The 15993-nt window shown below is 44.0% G+C and overlaps 1 long non-coding RNA gene across 1 annotated transcript; it reads right to left on the bottom strand.

Moving 5' to 3' along the window:
• Positions 1 to 9138: 9138 nt before the first annotated feature.
• On the bottom strand, positions 9139 to 10671 carry LOC145954213 (uncharacterized). Its single transcript, XR_014431385.1, has 2 exons — positions 10180 to 10671; positions 9139 to 9335 (listed from the first exon to the last, which is right to left on the bottom strand). It is a non-coding gene; the product is annotated as an uncharacterized LOC145954213 (long non-coding RNA).
• Between the last annotated feature and the right edge of the window lie 5322 nt (positions 10672 to 15993).

Below are 15993 nucleotides of genomic sequence, written 5' to 3' on the forward strand. Positions count from 1 at the left end.
TATTCCCAAGGAGTTTGTCATTCATAGTGACCATGAGTCACTTAAATATTTGAGGGGTCAAGGCAAACTAAATAAAAGGCATGCTAAGTGGGTAAAGTTCTTAGAACAATTTCCATATGTGATTAAATACAAGAAAGGGAAAAATAATGTTGTGGCTGATGCCCTTTCTAGGAGACATACTTTGTTAGTCTCTCTTGGATCTCAAATCTTGGGATTTGATCACATTAAGGAATTGTATTCTAATGATCTCGAATTCAATGAAAATTATACCCAATGTTTAGCAAAGCCTCAAGGAGGTTTCTATATTTCTGAGGGGTATTTGTATAAAGAAGGAAGAATTTGTATACCCCAAGGATCTATAAGAAAACTCCTTGTTAGAGAAAGTCATTAGGGTGGTCTCATGGGGCACTTTGGAGTTGAAAAGACTCTAAGATTTTTAAAAGAAAAATTCTTTTGGCCCCATATGAGAAGGGATGTTGAGAGGTTTTGCTCTAGATGTATAGCTTGTTTACAAGCAAAGTCTAAAGTAATGCCTCATGGCACCTATACACCCTTGTAGACCCCTAAAATTGTCCGGGTCGGAAATAAAGCTTGAAGACTCTCGAAGACTGAAGGAAGATCAGCCAGAAGGACTCCTGGAAGGCCCTAGGAGGGTTCTCTGTAGGTCTAGAGGTCTTAGAATAGCTCAAAATAAGGAAGTGGAGGGAATGAAGCCCAATACGGCCGTACTGAACTTAATACGGCCGTATTGAACCTTCAATACGGCCGCAGTGAACTCAATACGGCGTATTGAAGTTTCTGAAACTTCAATACGGCCGTACTGAAATCAATACGGCCGTATTGAAGCTTCAATACAGCCGTATTGAACTCAATACGGCCGTATTGAACTCAATACGGCCGTATTGAAATTTCTGAATTTCAATACGGCCGTATTGAACTCAATACGGCCGTATTGAAGTTCAAAAATTTCAATACGGCCGTATTGCTTCTGTAGGCCGTATTGCGCCTATTCCCTATAAATATGACGTCAATTGGACGTCATTCCACACTTTTTTACTCAGTTTTGACTCCCTCCTTGAGTATTCTGGGGTTTTTGAGCAGTGTTCTGCCCTAGAAATCTCTCTGGGAGTCGATCCGACGAAGTTCTGGAATTCCGAGCACTTAGCTTGGAGATTCGAACCTAGTCGAAGGGAAATCCTCCGGATTTCCATAGTCAAAAGTTTTTAGGAGCGAGCGAGCTTGTAGAGCGAGGGAACGCCAAAAAGCTTCCCAGTTTTACTCAATATATAAAAGCACGCTTCAAGAGGTTTCTTCTTAAATCCTTCCTTTTACTGCTTTCTGTGTGCATATTTAAACTGTCATCATGTAGATAGTTAATTTATAATCGCTTATAATAAATAGGGGTAATTTAGTAATTTTACGCTATTATTTTAGAAATAATCTGTCATAGGGAACCCGAAAGGGGCGCTGTGGGGTGCTAACACCTTCCCCACGCGTAACCGACTCCCTTACCCAACTCTGGTTGTAATGGCCAAAGTTGATTTATAAAATCAATTGCCTTATCCCTTTTTCCAATGTTTTGAGTAAAACATTGGTGGCGACTCCACGAACCCTCCTTTTGCGAAAACCACTAATCCATGGAGGGTCCCGCTTGGGATTAATATGGATTGGTGAGACATTTAATAAATAAATTGGATAAGATCGACAAGGTCTCAGTTTGAGAACAAGTCGTTCTAATAATCCAATACATTTTTAAAACTAAAATAAAAGCGAGCTCGACCGTCTTCGCGACCGCCGAGGCCCGTTCGGGCCGGTGGCGACAGATGGCGACTTCACTGGGGAAGCTTCGAGAGTCAGTCCCATTTAGTGACAGATTATTTTTAACAAATAATAGTTAAAATTACTTCATTACCCCTTGCTCGTATGATAACATGCTTTATATATTTGGCTTTAAATAACTGTTGTTTGTTTAATTTTCCGCAATTGTTTGAAATAAAAATTGCACACAAACCTTTGCACACAACAGTTCCCTCTATACCCGGGGGCATGAGTGGTAATCCATAGGGAGTGGATGTTAGTACGGCCGGTTGAATGGGTCTATAGGAGCCTACGAGACCGTTGTCGGAAAAACATCACTCAAGGTGATAACCATGAACTTAAGTCCGACGGTGCGTTGGAACTTTCCATCGACCCACGACGAGAGGAATTGGGTCCCTATAATGGGGGCACCTTGGGGGCCTCAGACCGGTGAGAACAGTTAGATCCACCTTGAATATGCACTTTTCTGCAGGATACCCCTACCTCGTGATTCGCTCGTGACTGTTCGTGGATGAGTGAATTGTTTGTGTAAATGCTTATGTGCAATTGTTTGTGCATTAATAAATAACCTCGTGATAAGGTCTAAGAATAATCCCCATGCATGAAAATGTCATGACATGAGAGGAAAAACCAATGTGTGAAAATATAATAAAAGTAAGGAGCATAGGCATCATTATCAATAATACCTCATGCGTCCTCATCATCATTTATAGGTTCACTAATACCCTCTCGATGTGAGTGAAAGAGACCCGTGACTATTGAGATTCTCCGTTGTGGAGAGATAATAGTCTAGGGAGGGTGATAAACTTTCATCTTAAAAAGGCAGCGCCTCAAAGATGAAAGGTTATCAAGCTCATGTCAAGAGCGTATTCATGAATAAACTAATTAGGTTAAAAAATTCATTTTAGAAAGTGGCTGGTCATCTCTCTGTCCTCACACGCGCAAAGAAAATCAAGAAAATGGAAGCGCTAGAGGAACAAAACAAGAAGCTCACGACCGAGCTTTCACAGCTCAAAGAGCAGATGGCGCAAATGTTGGAACTCATGCGTCACCATAACATTCATGGATCTCATCACAGTGACCATGGGTCCCATCATGAGGGAGAGGAGGAGGAGCGTGAAGAAGATCCTCCACATGCCATACCTCTTGGGGCTGGAATTATGATCAAAGAGCCCGAGGTTTCAAAAGAACAATTCCACGCCCTAGAGGATCGGTTGAGGGCTATGGAGGGGCATGATTTTGATGTCAAAGATGCCGCCGATATGTGCTTAGTGAGGGACATTCAATTCCCTCCTAAATTTAAAGTGCCAGATTTCCCGAAATATGTGGGATCGACTTGCCCCAAGAGTCATCTCACCATGTACTGTCGCAAGATGGCTGCATATGCCACCAATGAAAAGCTCTTAATTCATTGCTTTCAAGAGAGCTTGGCTGAAACTGCACTCAACTGGTATATGCAGCTAGATGGAAATCTAGTACACACATGGAGGCAGTTGGCTGACGCCTTTCTCAAGCGCTACAAATACAACATCGACCTAACACCCGATAGGTCGGATCTTCAAGCCTTGAGCAAGAATAATGATGAATCTTTCAAGGCGTACGCCCAACGTTGGAGGGAGTTGGCGGCACAGATAGAGCCCCCGCTGTCAGATAAGGAGACGGTGTCCATATTCATCAACTCGTTGACTGGTCCCTATTACGATAAAATGATAGGGAACACAACGACACTCTTCTCGGACATCATCACTATTGGGGAGAGAGTGGAACAAGGACTTAAAAGTGGGAAGCTGGCTAAGCCTTCCCAATCATTTGAAGCCAAGAAGACCTTCGGGAAGAAGAAAGAAGGAGGAGTCAACGCTGTAACCATTTCTCCATCTTCTTCCACTTCGAAGTCGGGAAAGTCGCAATACAAGCCTGTGAGGAAGTTTGATAAACTTCCGACCACATATAGCGACCTCCTGCCGAAGCTAGTGGAGGCGCAACTTCTAGCTTATGTTCCACCGAGGAAGTTTGATCCACCATACCCCGATTGGTACAAACCACAAGACAATTGTCTATACCATTCGGGGGCATCGGGGCATTCAACGGAGGACTGTAAAGTTCTCAAATATAAGGTCCAAGACCTTATTGATGTTGGGTGGGTCACCTTCGATTCGACAGCGCCCGACGTGAGCAAGAATCCTCTACCAAAGCAGGAGTAGAGAATGGCAAGCCACAATAGGGCCCCTTCATATTTTTCTTTTCTTTTAGGGACTCATGATCAGTACCCGAGATCATGAGAACCTTTTCATGTAAATAAGGGTTTTACAGTTTTTTAAAAATATCAATAAAGAGGCATTTTTTCACATTACTCTCTTTTTTGTTCTTTTCTCTCTTTCCCCATTAACATTAATAAATTCTAAACCTAAACAGAACCAATAAAATAATTATGTCTGTAATTGTTCGCTCTGACCGGGATCCGAAAGTTGAGGATAAATGGGTTGAGTTGGACAGTAATGAGGAGACCATTTCTCCGGATCTGCAAAGATTGCTAGATCAAGAAACTCGTCTACTCCAACCGTGTCAAGAGAAATTGGAGACCGTGAATTTGGGGCAGGGCCGAAAGATATAAGAGGTCGACATTGGAACCCATATCAGTGATGAAATAAGGACACATGTTTCCACTATGATTATAATAAAATCATTCTTCATTGTTTCTTTTCTTGCTTATAATAAAATTCTAAACCGCATCATTTTTAACCCTGTTTGAATAAACATGAATAAGGTTAAAATCATCTTAATAATAATAAACCCACATCATTTTGTGTGGAAGTGTGCACGACAACTTGGAGCACCTTTCCTTGGCCTCAATAAGTACCGTCATGGATAAAAAGAAATCCATTCAGGATAAAAATCCTTTAAAAAACAAAAAGCTCGGCAGGAAACCCAAAAAGGGGGCTGCACAAAAATAAGAGCAAAAGACCCGCTAGGAATCCCACGAAAGGGTGACCTAGGCAAAAGTTAGGGTTACAAAAATAAACAAAAACAAAGGTCCGCTAAAACGCCACAAAAGGGTGTTTTAGGCAAAAATAAGGACAATCAAAAAACAAAATAAATTCATGATGGTACCATCAATTGAATTCAACAAGGGGCTCAAGAAAAGCTATCCAAGTTGTCAAAGCACAATCATTAATAACAAAGATGTGCTTAACCTCATAAGTGTTTAATCGAACAAGCCTAAACACATAAGCCTACCTTGGCCATCCATTCTTACAAAATCCATTTTTCAAAAAATAAAATAATCCCCTCTAAAACACAAACTTTTGAAAAATATACTCTTTCCTTTCTCTTCTCTCTTGTCCCAAAGGATTTTAGAATAATCTAGTGGAAGCATGGAGAAATAAATCATCACTGATAATGGATCCAATCTAAATAACAAGATGGTGGAAGAACTGTGCCAAGAGTTCAAGATCCAACACCACAACTCTTCCCCATACCGACCAAAAATGAATGGGGCAGTCGAGGCAGCCAATAAGAATATCAAGAAGATAGTACAAAAGATGGTTGTCTCATTCAAAGACTGGCATGAGATGCTACCCTTCGCTCTCCATGGTTATAGGACTTCAGCACGTACATCCACAGGAGCTACTCCATTTTCCCTTGTTTATGGAATGGAGGCAGTTCTGCCTGTTGAAGTCGAAATACCTTCTCTGAGAGTAATCATGGAAGCAAAACTTTCCGAGGTAGAATGGGTTCAAAGCCGGTATGACCAGTTGAACCCTATCAAAAAGAAACGGCTGAACGCCATATGCCATGGTCAAGCCTATCAGAGGAAGATCAAAAAGGCTATTGACAAGAAAGTCCACCCTCGAGTCTACCATGAGGGAGAGTTGGTAATGAAGAAATTACTACCAACTCAAAAGGACAAAATCGGAAAGTGTGCCCCAAATCACGGAGGACCATAAGTGATAAAACGAGTCTTCTCAGCAGGAGCATTAATCCTCACAGACACGAATGGAGAAGAACTTTGATACCCAGTCAACACTGACGTGGTAAAGAAGTATTATGCTTGAAGACGTTGCTTGCATAAGCCCGCTAGGATGAAAACCCGAAAAGGGCGTCCTAGGCAAAAATTAGGGAGAAATAAAAGCCCGCCAGTACAAGGGTACTAGGCAAAACAAAGGCAAAATTATCCCCGCTAGGATACGTCCTAGGCAAAAGTTAGGGGCAAAAATGTAAAAGCAAAGCAAGCAACGATCGCTTAAATCGAAAACCGAAAGGCGGTTCAAGTGATTATCTTCTAGAAGCAAGCGTCTTGCAGCATCTACACTCCTGGCTCAGGCCGAAGCAATTAAGGGAACGTAAAGAGCAACAATTACAGATATAATTGTTAAGCCCAATGTATATAGCCTACCTTGGCCAGCCATTCCTCAGAAACTTCCTTCTGTATATCTTTCTGTAAAAACACTTGTGAATATCAATAAAATATCCATTTGTTTCTTTTCTCTCTTGACCATGTGATTATGCCTCTAAATTGATGTTTCAAAAATTGTACGAAACTCTCTTAATAATCGGTCAAATAAAGAAAATTGGAGGGGTTCCTATAAAATCCATAAATCTCCTGCATAAAGGCTCATAAAAATACTCCCTCGCGTCAATGACAGAAAGTCCTCCAAGAAGAAGAGGATAGGGAGAGCCACTCACTTTTCTAAATAAATGAACAAAAATAAAAAAAAAAATTGTATTGCATTTGTGCATCACACACACATTAGTTGCACATTCAAAGACCTTATCATGAGGCAACCGCATAAAATAGAAAAATAGAAAATTGCTTGTGTATGACAGCAGCAAACAAAATGCAAAGATTCAGAAAATCGACAGCGTCATACAGAATAACTGAGCCTGGAGAGGCTTGCCGAAAGAATACTCTCAGAATAACTGAGCCTGGAGAGGCTCGCCGAAATAATACTCTCTCAAAATAACTGAGCCTGGAGAGGCTCGCCGAAATAATACTCTCTCAGAATAACTGAGACATTTCTATACAGAAAAAGCCAAAACCAACAAAAAAGGCAAAAATACGGAAATCAACAAAAATACAGAAAAAGCCGAACTCAACAAAAAAGGCAAAAACACAGAAAAAGCCAAAATCAACAAAAAAGGCAAAAACACAGAAAAAGCCAAAATCGAAAAAAGGGCAAAATACAGAAAATCCAACAAATCGTACAGAATAATTGAGCCTGGAGAGGCTCGCCGAAATAATACTCCCGCAAAATAATTGAGCCTGGAGAGGCTTGCCTAAATAATACTCCCGCAGAATAATTGAGCCTGGAGAGGCTTGCCGAAATAATACTCCTTCAGAATAATTGAGCCTGGAGAGGCTCGCCGAAATAATACTCTTTCATCATAACTAAAGCCTGGAGAGGCTTGCAGAAATAATACTCTCTCAGAATAATTGAGCCTGGAGAGGCTCGCAGAAATAATACTCCCCAGAGAAACCTCAACTCAAGCTCACGGAACGAATCCCCAGCGAGAGCTATCAAAGCAAGATCGACGACATTCCCAATGGAAGCACGATCACCCAAGCAGTATATCTAGTCAAAGGACTTAAAACTTCCTCAGTGGAAGATAGCTCTCTGACTCAAACGCTGAGTAAGGCTAAGCCTGCAGAGGCTTCCTAAATAATACTCTGGGATACATAAGATCCCACATTCCCCAGTCGCCTACTCAAGAGGCACCTCTTCAAAAAGAGAAAAAATCAAAAACAATCGTCGAAGCAGCATCGTGGACTGTGGAGACAAAATCAACATCCAGAATCCCCAGCGGATAACAGCCTACACAGAGGCAGCAAAAAATCAGAAAATCAAAAAGAGTTACCCGAATAAAGATAACCGGGATACTCCACCAACATCAAAGGACGTCAGCCAAACATAAGGCATCGCTCAATTCAAGAAGAGCATCTGTGTCTACACCCCAAGGAAACAGAAATTCCTCAATGGGTACCAACAATGCAATGCAAGTTGGGGCACAGGAACCTATGAATGACTGCACATCCCCTAGACGGATCCCTGCGTTATCCAGCCCTCAGCGGCACAAAATCAGAAAAACCGTCGAAGCAGCATCGTGGACTGTGGAGACAAAATCATCTCAAAGCCTAAAAGGCAATACTCAGCTACCCAGTTGTCGAGAGCACCGAGGTATGCACCAGCCTGGAGAGGCAATACTCAGCTGCCCAGTTGTCGAGAGCACCGAGGTATGCACCAGCCTGGAGAGGCAATACTCAGCTGCCCAGTTGTCGAGAGCACCGAGGTATGCACAAGCCTGGAGAGGCAATACTCAGCTGCCCAGTTGTCGAGAGCACCGAGGTATGCACCAGCCTGGAGAGGCAATACTCAGCTGCCCAGTTGTCGAGAGCACCGAGGTATGCACAAGCCTGGAGAGGCAATACTCAGCTACCCAGTTGTTGAGAGCACCGAGGTATGCACAAGCCTGAGAGGCAATACCCAGCTACCCAGTTGTCGAGAGCACCGAGGTATGCACAAGCCTGAGAGGCAATACTCAAATACCCAGTTGTCGAGAGCACCGAGGTATACACAAGCCTGAGAGGCAATACTCTGCTACCCAGTTGTCGAGAGCACCGAGGTATGCACAAGCCTGAGAGGCAATACTCAGCTACCCAGTTGTCGAGAGCACCGAGGTATGCACAAGCCTGAGAGGCAATACTCAGCTACCCAGTTGTCGAGAGCACCGAGGTATGCACAGGCCTGGAGAGGCAGTACTCAGCTACCCAGTTGTCGAGAGCACCGAGGTATGCATGAGCCTGGAGAGGCGACGACTAATACTCAACCTGGAGAGGCTACTCAACAATTTTCCACCGGAAGACACTACAAGTCAGAAGGTTGGCGTATTACCCGGACAATTGGGTCAACTCCTTTACTTGTCAATCGATACACCAAAAAGACCGTTTGACTAAGTAAAGGGGGGGCAGCTGTAGACCCCTAAAATTGTCCGGGTCGGAAATAAAGCTTGAAGACTCTCGAAGACTGAAGGAAGATCAGCCAGAAGGACTCCTGGAAGGCCCTAGGAGGGTTCTCTGTAGGTCTAGAGGTCTTAGAATAGCTCAAAATAAGGAAGTGGAGGGAATGAAGCCCAATACGGCCGTACTGAACTTAATACGGCCGTATTGAACCTTCAATACGGCCGCAGTGAACTCAATACGGCGTATTGAAGTTTCTGAAACTTCAATACGGCCGTACTGAAATCAATACGGCCGTATTGAAGCTTCAATACTGTAACGACCCGGCTGGTCACTACACACGGTATAGCACACTAAAACACCAGACAGATAGAACAAGTATATAAATATAGGATCTAGAATATATAAATATACAAGATTCCAGTCTGACTAGAGTTAAAGTGTACCAAGGAAAATTACAACCAAATGCTACTATCCCAAGTAGCTACAAGCAAAATATCCACACAAGCAAATTAGCTCCAAAGTCCGCCGGAGACTCATCCCAAGACGCCCACCTATTTCTGCTCTGCTCCCATACATAGTATGATCATCGCAGTTCCAACCACATGGAAAACATGCAAGGGTAAGCTAGTATTCTTTAAAAATCAAAACATACTAGTAAAGGATTAGCAATGTAAATAAATTCATCGTTATAATTATCAACACATCTGCACAGCTTATATTGCTCAACAACATCAGCACCGTAATGCGGTTATATCAACACTGCTTAGTAGCAGCAACTGCACCACTCTAGTGGCTATAACAACACCGACTTAGCGGCAACAACAACACCACTCTAGTGGCTATAACAACACCGACTTAGCGGCAACAACAGCACCACTCTAGTGGCTATAACAACACCGACTTAGCGGCAACAACAGCACCACTCTAGTGGCTATAACAACACCGACTTAGCGGCAACAACAGCACCACTCTAGTGGCTATAACAACACCGACTTAGCGGCAACAACAGCACCACTCTAGTGGCTATAACAACACCGACTTAGCGGCAACAACAGCACCACAATAGTGGCTAACAGCACCGACATAGCGGCTATAACAGCACCACAATAGTGGCTAACAGCACCGACATAGCGGCTATAACAGCAGCAGCAACACCACCTCAAGTGGGTATAATCAGCATACAGCTCAGCATTATATAGTACAGCAAATCAGCATACAACACAGCTAAGTAGTATTCAACACAACTTACTACTCATAACTCAGTTCAACATCCTTATAGTACAATACTGTTAAAAATCAACATATAATTCAGCTCGACTCAACAACAAAATTTGACACAGTTCAAAAATATTCATTTATTATTAATCATCAAACAATTAATAATTTCAAAAACTAACTTCCCTTACTTGGATAATCCTGAACCGAAATTTGAGCAGAACCTCCTCCTCTTTCTCCTCTTTTCTTTATTCTGACAGAACCACCTCTACCGGATTCCTCTTCCTCTTTCTCCCCCTTTCCTTTCCTTCCTCTTTCCTTTCCTCCCTCTTTCTCTAAGGATTTTCTCTTCCCAAGGTATGAATTTTCGTAACTTCCCAAGCCCCTATTTATAGCAATTCTGGCTCCTCTACCCGGTACGGCCGTTCCAAAAAGCGGAACGCCCGTTCTGGGCTCGAAAAAGCTACGCAAATTTTTGAACTGGAACGGCCCGTTCCAAATACGGAACGGCCCGTTCCCAATTTCCAGCAGAACGGCCCGTACTCCTTTTGAAACGGCCTGTTCTCCCTTTAGAACGGCCCGTTTCACAATCAGAACGGCCCGTTCTCCTTGTCGGAACGGCCGTTCTGAGCCCCGTTCTCATTCAAGATTTTTAGTTAAATTTTAAAGCTTGGAACGGCCCGTTTTGCTTTTGGAACGGCCCGTTCCAAGTTACCAAAACACCCTTCAAACTTTTTGAAAATTTCGAAAATGCCATCAATAATTACAATAATACCCCTATACCTTTATAAAATTCACGAAAATGCCATTTTAATAATAAATAATAATAATAATAAAAAAATAAGGTATTACAATTCTCCCCAACAACAAAAATTTTCGTCCTCGAAAATTCACTTACTTAGAAGAGATATGGGTACTGTTCACTGAACTGACTTTCTACTTCCCAAGTTGCCTCACCCGTAGTTGCATCCCAAAGAATTTTCACCAATTTTATGGACTTGCCACGAAGCTCCTTCAACTTATGATCAATTATAGCTACCGGTTTCTTTTCATAAGTCAGATTCTCCTTCACCTGCACCTCATCCATCTCCACCACATGACTCGGGTCATGAACATACTTCCTCAGCTGGGACACATGAAATACATCGTGTAGGTTTGAAAGAGACGGTGGCAAAGCCAACCGATAAGCAACCGGACCCACACGCTGTATTATCTGATAGGGACCCACGAATCTTGGTGTTAACTTCCGAGTCTTCAGCGCTCTACCCACACCAGAAGTCGGAGTCACCTTCAGAAACACATGTTCCCCCTCAGCAAACTCTAAAGGCTTACGCCTTTTGTCAGCATATGATTTCTGCCTACTCTGGGCAGTCCTCATTTTCTCCTGAATCATCTTCACCTTCTCAGTAGTCTGTAGGATCAACTCCGGTCCCACAACCACTGACTCACCATCCTGATACCATCATAGAGGAGTCCTACATCTCCTGCCATATAAGGCTTCAAACGGCGCCATCCCAATACTAGCATGGAAACTGTTGTTGTAAGTAAACTCCACAAGCGGTAATACTTCCTCCCAACTACCCAAGTGATCTAACATACAAGCCCTCAGCAGATCCTCCAAGGACTGGATTGTCCTCTCTGACTGACCATCCGTCTGTGGATGATAAGCAGAACTCAGCTTCAGTTTTGTGCCTAAAGCTCGGTGTAGACTCTGCCAGAATCTGGAAGTGAACCTCGGATCTCGGTCGGAAATAATACTGGAAGGCACCCCGTGCAATCGAACTATCTCCCTTATATACAACTGCGTCAGCTTCTCTAAGGACCACTTGATGTTGACAGGCAAGAAATGCGCACACTTGGTCAACCGATCAACAATCACCCAGATAGCATCACTATTCCTAGATGACCTAGGCAACCCCACGATGAAATCCATAGTAATGCTATCCCATTTCCACTCGGGAGTCTCAATCTGTTGCATTAACCCACTAGGCTTTTGATGTTCAACCTTTGCCTTCTGACAGGTTAAACAGGCCGCCACATACTCAGCTATCTCTCTCTTCATACCAGACCACCAGAAAGTCTTCTTGAGGTCTTGGTACATCTTAGTCATACCTGGATGTATGCTAAGTTTGCTCTTGTGACCTTCCTCTAGCACAGCTCTCCTTAGCTCAGCATCCTGAGGTAGGCGAATCCTGCCTCTGAACCTTAAGATCCCATCCTCTCCCAGTTCAAAGCCTACAGCTTTATCGGTACCCAACATCCCAAGAAGCTTCACCAGTTCGGTGTCTTGCAACTGCTTAAGTCCAACTTGCCTCAAGAACTCATTAGTTATGGTAACTGCCCCACAACTAATGTGATCCTGAGCTAACTCCACACAGAGATTCAAATCTCTGAACTTCTCAACCAACTCCAGCTCTCTAATCATCATACTTGTCATGTGGATGGATTTCCTACTCAGCGCATCTGCCACCACATTGGCCTTGCCTGGATGATACATCAACTGAAAATCAAAATCCTTCAGAAACTCCATCCACCGCCTCTGTCTCATGTTCAGCTCCTTCTGATCAAACAGATACTTCAGACTTTTGTGATCACTGAAGACACTGAATCGAGCTCCATACAAGTAATGCCTCCAAGTCTTTAAGGCAAACACCACAGCTGCTAACTCCAGATCATGAGTGGGATAGTTCCTCTCATGAGTCTTCAGTTGCCTTGAAGCATACGCCACCACTCTCCCGTTTTGCATCAACACACACCCCAGACCCTGATGAGAAGCATCACAGTACACGTCAAAAGGCTCACCAGAATTCGGTAACACCAACACAGGAGAAGTAGTCAACCTTCTCTTCAACTCCTCAAAGCTCCGTTCACAGGCATCTGTCCAAATAAACGGCTGCTCCTTCCTCGTCAACTGGGTCAGAGGTGCTACTATCCTAGAGAACCCTTCAATGAACCTCCGATAGTAACCCGCTAAGCCCACAAAGCTCCGTATATCCGTGACAGTCCTCGGGCGTTCCCACTGCAATACCGACTCCACCTTAGCCGGATCAACAGCAATCCCCTTAGCTGAAATCACGTGGCCCAAGAACTTCACCTCATCCAACCAGAACTCACATTTTGAAAGCTTAGCATACAATTGCTTCGCTTTCAAAATCTCCAACACTGTCCTCAAGTGCTCTCCATGTTCCTCCGGGGTCCTTGAATAAACTAAGATATCATCAATAAACACTACCACGAATTTATCCAAGAACGGCCGGAAGATTCTGTTCATGTCCATGAACACAGCGGGGGCGTTGGTCACACCGAACGGCATCACAACATATTCATAGTGACCATACCTAGTCCTGAAAGCAGTCTTCGGTATGTCACCCTCCTTCACCCTAATCTGGTGATATCCTGACCTCAAGTCAATCTTAGAAAACACCGTCGCGCCCCTCAATTGATCCATTAAGTCATCTATCCGGGGAAGTGGATATTTGTTCTTAATGGTCAATTTGTTCAGCTGCCTGTAATCAACACACAGTCGACTACCCCCATCCTTCTTCTTTACCAACAACACAGGAGCACCCCACGGCGAAACACTCGGTCGCACCAACTGCTTTTCCAATAAGTCCTCCAACTGATCTTTCAGCTCAGCCAGCTCAGCAGGAGCCATCCTATAGGGAGCTACTGACACTGGTCCCGCACTTGGAACCAGGTCAATGCTGAACTCCATCTCCCTAACAGGAGGCAACCCAGGCACCTCGTCAGGGAACACCTCGGCATACTCCTTCACCACATCGATACCAACTAAGATCCTCTCGGTCTCCACACTCGTGGTAGCAAGCAGAAGACAGCACTCTGCCCCATCCCTCAGCAAGGACTCAGCTTGAACAGCTGAGATCAACAGCTCATCCTCCTCTTGAGGGAAGATTAACCGCCTATTGGCACAGTCTATAAGGATGCGATTGGCAGACAACCAATCCATCCCTAAGATTATGTCAATATCCACCAAAGGTAAACAAATCAAGTTCACCTTGTACTTCTTCTCATCCACCACAACAGCGGCCTTGCCCTTCCCCTTCACAAGATCAGAAGAAGTCGAAGCCTCAGCACCCGTCAAAGCAAATACCCTACCAGCAGTAGTAGGTCTGTCACCCCTCTGTGTATCAGCTCTCAGTGCACCACTCCTTTGAGTATCAGCCCTCTGTACATTACTCCTCTGAGTGCTCCTCTCTGGTCTATCCCCCGTAGGACAATTTGCCGATTCGTGGCCCATCTGATGACATCTGAAACAACGGTTCTCCGTGTGCGGACAGTCCCTGATAAAGTGGGGCCCAGCACACCTGAAACATCTCAGAGTGGCACCTCCACTCTGTCTATTTCCACTAGCAGCACTGAAAGATTGCCTATAAACAGAACCCCCTTGCTGTGGTTGGGGCCTGTCATATGGTTTCCTCTGACTCTCACCCTTCTTGGACCCATATGGTCCCCCAATAGTCCTTACAGTACGGTTGCCACCTTCCAACTGCTCAACCACCTTCGCCTTCTCCACTAAGGCTGGGAACTCCGTGATGGCCATAGGCACCACCATCCTCTTCAGCTCATATCTCAATCCATCTGCAAATTTCCTGCATTTCCAAGCCTCAGGCATAACCTGCGAATAAAAACGGGCCAGGTGCTCGAATTTTATCGCATACTCAGAAACTGTCATCCCACCCTGATGCAGTCGCATAAATTCAACCTCCTTGGCGTGCCTTACACTGTCAGGAAAGTATTTCTCCATGAACACTGTCCTGAAACACTCCCAGTCAACGGTAACTCCTCTAGCAACAAGCATCTGATAGGTGCCTCTCCACCAATGCTCAGCCTCTCCCACAAGCATGTACACAGCATATGCTAACCTCCTCTCTGGAGGACATCCCAGTATGGTAAAGATCTTCTCTAATTCACGGATCCAGCGGTCAGCTATCTCTGAATCCCCATCTCCAGTAAACTGCGGAGGGTTACACTTTCGGAACTCAGCAAGATCCCGGCTCTCCTGTGACCCTGCAGGTCTTGCTGCACTAACTGCAGCTCTCTCAACCTCCATCCTAGCAAAATAGGTATTTTGTTGTTGCATAGCCATGGCCAACATCTCTATGGCACTGGCTATCAGCTCATTGGTTATAGTCATTGTCTACAGAAGTAACAGTATCTTCAGTACACAATAACTAAACCAAACAACCATCAACAACACAACAAAACACCACAGTAATCAACACAACAAACAACACAACAAGACAACACAACACAGAGTTTAGCACAACAAAAGCCTAAAGGAACCACCCCCAAAGAGTGTCCATTAGACTCGAACTGCTCTGATACCATTAAAGTGTAACGACCCGGCTGGTCACTACACACGGTATAGCACACTAAAACACCAGACAGATAGAACAAGTATATAAATATAGGATCTAGAATATATAAATATACAAGATTCCAGTCTGACTAGAGTTAAAGTGTACCAAGGAAAATTACAACCAAATGCTACTATCCCAAGTAGCTACAAGCAAAATATCCACACAAGCAAATTAGCTCCAAAGTCCGCCGGAGACTCATCCCAAGACGCCCACCTATTTCTGCTCTGCTCCCATACATAGTATGATCATCGCAGTTCCAACCACATGGAAAACATGCAAGGGTAAGCTAGTATTCTTTAAAAATCAAAACATACTAGTAAAGGATTAGCAATGTAAATAAATTCATCGTTATAATTATCAACACATCTGCACAGCTTATATTGCTCAACAACATCAGCACCGTAATGCGGTTATATCAACACTGCTTAGTAGCAGCAACTGCACCACTCTAGTGGCTATAACAACACCGACTTAGCGGCAACAACAACACCACTCTAGTGGCTATAACAACACCGACTTAGCGGCAACAACAGCACCACTCTAGTGGCTATAACAACACCGACTTAGCGGCAACAACAGCACCACTCTAGTGGCTATAACAACACCGATTTAGCGGCAACAACA

The sequence above is a fragment of the Cajanus cajan genome, chromosome 2 (assembly GCF_000230855.2).
Source record: "Cajanus cajan strain Asha chromosome 2, NIPB_CcT2T_4, whole genome shotgun sequence".
Lineage (NCBI taxonomy): Eukaryota > Viridiplantae > Streptophyta > Magnoliopsida > Fabales > Fabaceae > Cajanus > Cajanus cajan.